This window comes from Charadrius vociferus, unplaced genomic scaffold, assembly GCF_000708025.1.
Source record: "Charadrius vociferus isolate BGI_N301 unplaced genomic scaffold, ASM70802v2 scaffold67, whole genome shotgun sequence".
In the NCBI taxonomy this organism is placed as follows: Eukaryota; Metazoa; Chordata; class Aves; order Charadriiformes; family Charadriidae; genus Charadrius; species Charadrius vociferus.
In genome coordinates this window covers 2,958,598-2,963,811 of record NW_009649485.1, presented here as the reverse complement: position 1 = coordinate 2,963,811, position 5,214 = coordinate 2,958,598, and the positions used below count along the sequence as shown (strand labels likewise).

Below are 5,214 nucleotides of genomic sequence, written 5' to 3'. Positions count from 1 at the left end.
CAGGAGGAGGAGGAGGAAGAGGAAGAGGAGGAGGAGAAGGGAAGCAGGGAGCAGAGGGGCCTCCTCTGGACACGGGGCGAGAGCAACTTTTTGGGTCGGGCTCCTGAGCAGGAGAACTGAGCTAAATCCGTCTGTTTAAAATTAATTCTTTCTCTTAAACGTTTACTTAATTTCCTAGCGTGGCCTCAGACATACCCCAATACTGTTGCAGTGAAGAACAATGCTGTTACAGCAGCTCTGGCACGGTAAGGACAAGTAAAATGCAAGGAATGAGGTACACCCGTATGCATATAGACGGGTACCGCGTACGCACACTCATACTGCTACCATTCAGTCAGTACACTATCACATTTGATTTTTTTAAAGTGCTATCAGCAGTTAAACATTCTGTGTTCTGCGTTTCTAACAGCTGCTAAGGCTCCAGCTCAGATGACACAAATGATGGAGATTTTTCACGGCAGTCGCTCTCATCTCAGGATGTGGTCTGCCCCTCTGCAGGCCAAGCCTTCATCACAAAGACTCTAGCTGCTTACACAGATGTGTATGACTCATCATAAGAGGGCAGAACATCTGTATGGGCGTAAGCGTCTGCTAACCTAATGGGCATCAGTTTGCATTTCCTGCAGCTCGGCAGCACCTGAAGTCTGATTTGACAGAAAAAGTGAAATAAATACTGAGGAAGTTTGGTCTAAGACACACAAAAGCAGCTAATAGAGTCCTAATCTTCCCCGTGCCTCCCCCTGCCCTCTTTGCCTTGGCACATAACTCATCCCTGCCAGTAACAAACTTTCATTTCCACTCTGAGATTTTCTCCCCTCTGTTAGAGAAGGGGAAGATATTACATTACAGAGGCAACTCATGGAGTGACATTTTGTCAAGGTGTTTTGAAAAGTACTGCTTAAATGCTCTGGATATTTCAGTGAGACTAGGTAATTCAGCTAAAGTTACTACTGATCATAGAATTGTTATAGTTGGAAGAGACTTTTAAGATCACCAAGTCCAACCATTAACCCAGCACTGCCAAACCCACCACTAACCCATGTCCCTCAGCACCACATCTGCACGTCTTGTAAATACCTCCAGGGATGATGACTCAACCACTTCCCTGGGCAGCCCGTTCCAGTGCTTGATAACCCTTCTGTGAACAAATTTTTCCTAATGTCCATCCTAAACCTCCCCTGATGCAACTTGCGGCCATTTCCTCCTGTCCTGTCGCCTGTTACTTGGGAGAAGAGACCAACCCCCCCTCGCTACACCCTCCTTTCAGGTAGTTTTAGAGAGTGAGAAGGTCCCCCCTCGGCCTCCTTTTCTCCAGGCTAAACAAACCCTCAGCTGCTCCTCAGACTTGTTCTGCAGACCCCTCACCAGCTCCGGTGCCCTTCTCTGGACTCGCTCAGTACTCAAGGTGGGGCCTCACCAGTGCAGAGTACAGGGGGACGATCCCTGCCCTAGTCCAGCTGGCCACACTAGTCCTGATACAGGCCAGGATGCCATTGGCCTTCTTGGCCACACTGCCCGCTCATATTCAGCCAGCTATACTAAGTAGGAACAGGAAATTTGTCTCCAAGGAAGGTTCTCTAGAAGCCAAATGAGGTTTCTCCTCACCTCACATACAAAAAGTAGTCCTAAGCGTTATCTACCTCTGTGCTACAGTTGCAGGGGAACGTCCACTAACAGCGCTGAATTCAATAAAGAAGGAAACAAATTACCTGAAAGGAATTCTGCATTGCTGGGAAGATGAAGGTCAAGAAGCATTTAGTGATTATTTATATGCAAAAAGGGCACTCCCCTAATTGCTAGTGCTATTTATCTTTACGACTTCGACATGGTGTAAAAACTTACAGGTATTTAACGCTGAGGTAACAGTACATTTCTTAGACAGTACCTAACAAAAAGGTCGCAGTTGGGTTTTTGCCTCACAGCATTTGTTACCCCACAAGTTGCAGCCACACATCTCCAGACCAAAGTAGTGCATAGTATTTTCTCGAAAGAGAAATGTTTTTAAGAAACAGAAGAACATAATGGTTTTTAAACAGGGGGACTAGAGGTTTTATGTAGCAGATCATGTTGTGCATACTCAAAGATATTCTATACCAGTGCTGCAGATTAAACCAGCCACTTAATGAAGGCACCAAGAAAAGTCTTAATCCTTTAAGATGTAAACTGCGGTAAAAATCCATACCTACAAAACAAACAGAAGAGAGGCACATTTCTTCAGCATGAAATGCAAGTTTCTCATGTAAGCATGCCAAAGCTTTTGGGAAAAACATTTCTGATATGTACAGTTTTTAATATAGAGAGTGTCCCTCTATAGAGAATCTACATGAATACAACATATTTTATGGATGCTTGGGAAGGATAAGAAGAGAGAAGTATTTCATTTTTCCAATTTAAAATACTTAAATTTTTGCGGGAAGTGCAGGTGATGAGGAAGAAAAGAAAGCAAAGTTCTAAACTTCTTTAGCGCAGTGCTCTACAAGACAGGGTCTGCAGGTAACGCAGCGTTAGCTACACAAGGGCTTGGAGTTCAAAGTCCAATATAAATTCCCCTCTATATTCAAAGAGTTTCTTCAAGTTATTTGGAAAAGCAAGGTTGAGTATTGTCTGCCAATCACTGACTGCTCAGTATTGCTGTCTAGACACTAATAAAGTAGTTAAGTTTTCTTTATTAGACCAGTAGTCACTGGTCTACAGGTTTTTAGACAGTAACGATCTCTCTATTATTGTGAATGGTTTTCAGCAGTACAGAATACGCTATGATTAACACTTGTGAAATGTTGCATAATGAACAACTTAGATGCTTCACATTAAATAATACTAAACTGGTACCAAACACTGAGAGCTTTATGAATTTCTAAATTAAAATATCTATGTTGAAAGTAAGGTAATGCCTAGTGAAAGAATAGAGGGGGGGAATCACCCATGTAAACGTATCTCAGGCATTCTAAAACCAAAATCCATTCATAGGAAACCTTTTTTTGAAAGAAAACTTAGCTCAATAAATTCAAGTCCAGCAGACGTTAACCTTAAATACTGACAGGGTCACTGGGAAGTACTCTGTTCCTGACAGCCAAGGATTCCCAACTGCTTGATTCAAACACATCACCAGTTTGAGATACCTTCCACTGAACTGAAATCAATAATCAATGCATCGGCGGGTTAGATGCAACATACACAGAAAAACAAGCTATTAACATCACCCCAGGACCTTTCATTCTGTTCACTCTACACATGGATAGTTGCAAACACAGTTATGTGCTGTAGTATCTCAGCTTCTCTTAGAGAGTACTTCCTATAGGACTGCACGTGCTTTTCTTCTGGAAGGCAGACAAATACCCGTATCTATACATAAAATGTTTAAAACACTAGCACTTTTAACACAACAGCATCCCCTAGAGGTAAGTGAAAATCCACATGCGTCTGTCTGAACCACCGTGGACTTCACATCAAAGTAAAAAATCCATAGCCCACATGGCAGATGAGATAGTTCAACCTCTTAGTGATCTGCTGATTCACTTTAACACAGAAAACTCGTTCAGCCTTGACACAAGAATGTCTTATCACAGAAGTACTGTAACAGAAGGGAAAGAAAAAGGTGGTTCTAATGAGTATGTAAATCACCATTGTGAAAACCAGGAGGCCAGATAACTATTTTGACAGCTGGTCCTTGGCATTACAGAATCACAGAATCACAGAATGGTCAGGGTTGGAAGGGACCTCTGGAGATCATCTAGTCCAACCCCCCCGCCAGAGCAGGGTCACCTACAGCAGGTTGCACAGGACAGCGTCCAGGCGGGTTTTGAATGTCTCCAGAGTGGGAGACTCCACCACCTCTCTGGGCAGCCTGTTCCAGTGCTCCACTACCCTCAAAGTAAAGAAGTTCCTTCTCATGTTAAGATGGAACTTCCTATGTTCAAGTTTATGCCCATTACCCCTCGTCCTATCACTGGGCGCCACTGAAAAAAGACTACTCCCATCCCCCTGGCATCCTCCCATTAAGTATTTGTATGTATTAATAAGATCCCCCCTCAATCTTCTTTTCTCTAGACTAAAGAGACCCAAGTCCCTCAGCCTTTCCTCATAAGAAAGGTGCTCCAGTCCCCTAATCATCTTTGTTGCCCTTTGCTGGACCCTCTCCAGCAGTTCCCTGTCTTTCTTGAACTGGGGAGCCCAGAACTGGACACAGTACTCCAGATGCGGTCTCACCAGGGCAGAGTAGAGGGGGAGGATGACCTCCCTCGACCTGCTGGCCACACTCTTCTTGATGCACCCCAGGATGCCATTCGCCTTCTTGGCCGCCAGGGCACATTGCTGGCTCATGGTCATCCTGTTGTCCACCAGGACTCCCAGGTCCCTCTCCACAGAGCTGCTCTCCAGGAGGTCAGCCCCCAACCTGTACTGGTGCATGGGGTTATTCCTCCCCAGGTGCAGTACCCTACACTTACCCTTGTTGAACTTCATCAGGTTTCTTTCTGCCCAACTCTCCAGCCTGGCGAGGTCACGCTGTAAGGCAGCACAGCCTTCTGGCGTGTCAGCCACTCCTCCCAGTTTTGTGTCATCAGCAAACTTGCTGATGGTACACTCTATCCCTTCATCCAGATCATTGATGAATATGTTGAACAAAACTGGGCCCAGTACTGACCCCTGAGGGACACCACTTGTTACTAACCTCCAACTAGACTCTGCACCACTAACCACAACCCTCTGAGCTCTATCTGTAAGCCAGTTCTCAATCCACCTCACTGTCCATTCATCTAAGCCACACTTCCTAAGCTTTCCTGTGAGGATGATGTGGGAGACAGTGTCGAAAGCCTTGCCAAAGTCAAGGTAGACAATTAGCATGGAGGAGTTCTACAATTTCAATTCAGCAAGCTTGCTGATGACATCAAGCTGTGTGGAGTGGTCCGCATGCTGGAGGGGAGCAATGCCATCCAGAGGGATGTGGACAGGCTGGAGAGGTGGGCCCAAGCCAACCTCATGCAGTGCAACAAGGCCAAGTGCAAGGCCCTACATCTGGGCCGGGGCAATCCCAAGCACAAATACAGGCTGGGCAGAGACTGGCTGGAGAGCAGCCCTGAGGAGAAGGACTTGGGGGTGTTGGTTGATGAGAAGCTCAGCATGAGCTGGCAACGTGCACTGGCAGCCCAGCCAGCCAACCCCATCCCGGGCTGCACCTGAAGAAGCGTAGCCAGCAGGGCAAGGGGGGGGGTTCCG

The 5,214-nt window shown here is 45.9% G+C and overlaps 1 protein-coding gene across 1 annotated transcript in view; it reads right to left on the bottom strand.

The window, feature by feature from the left end:
* VGLL4 (vestigial-like family member 4) overlaps positions 1-5,214 on the bottom strand; it is a 90,168-nt gene that overhangs the window by 48,438 nt on the left and 36,516 nt on the right. The gene's annotated exons all lie outside the window — the stretch shown is intronic.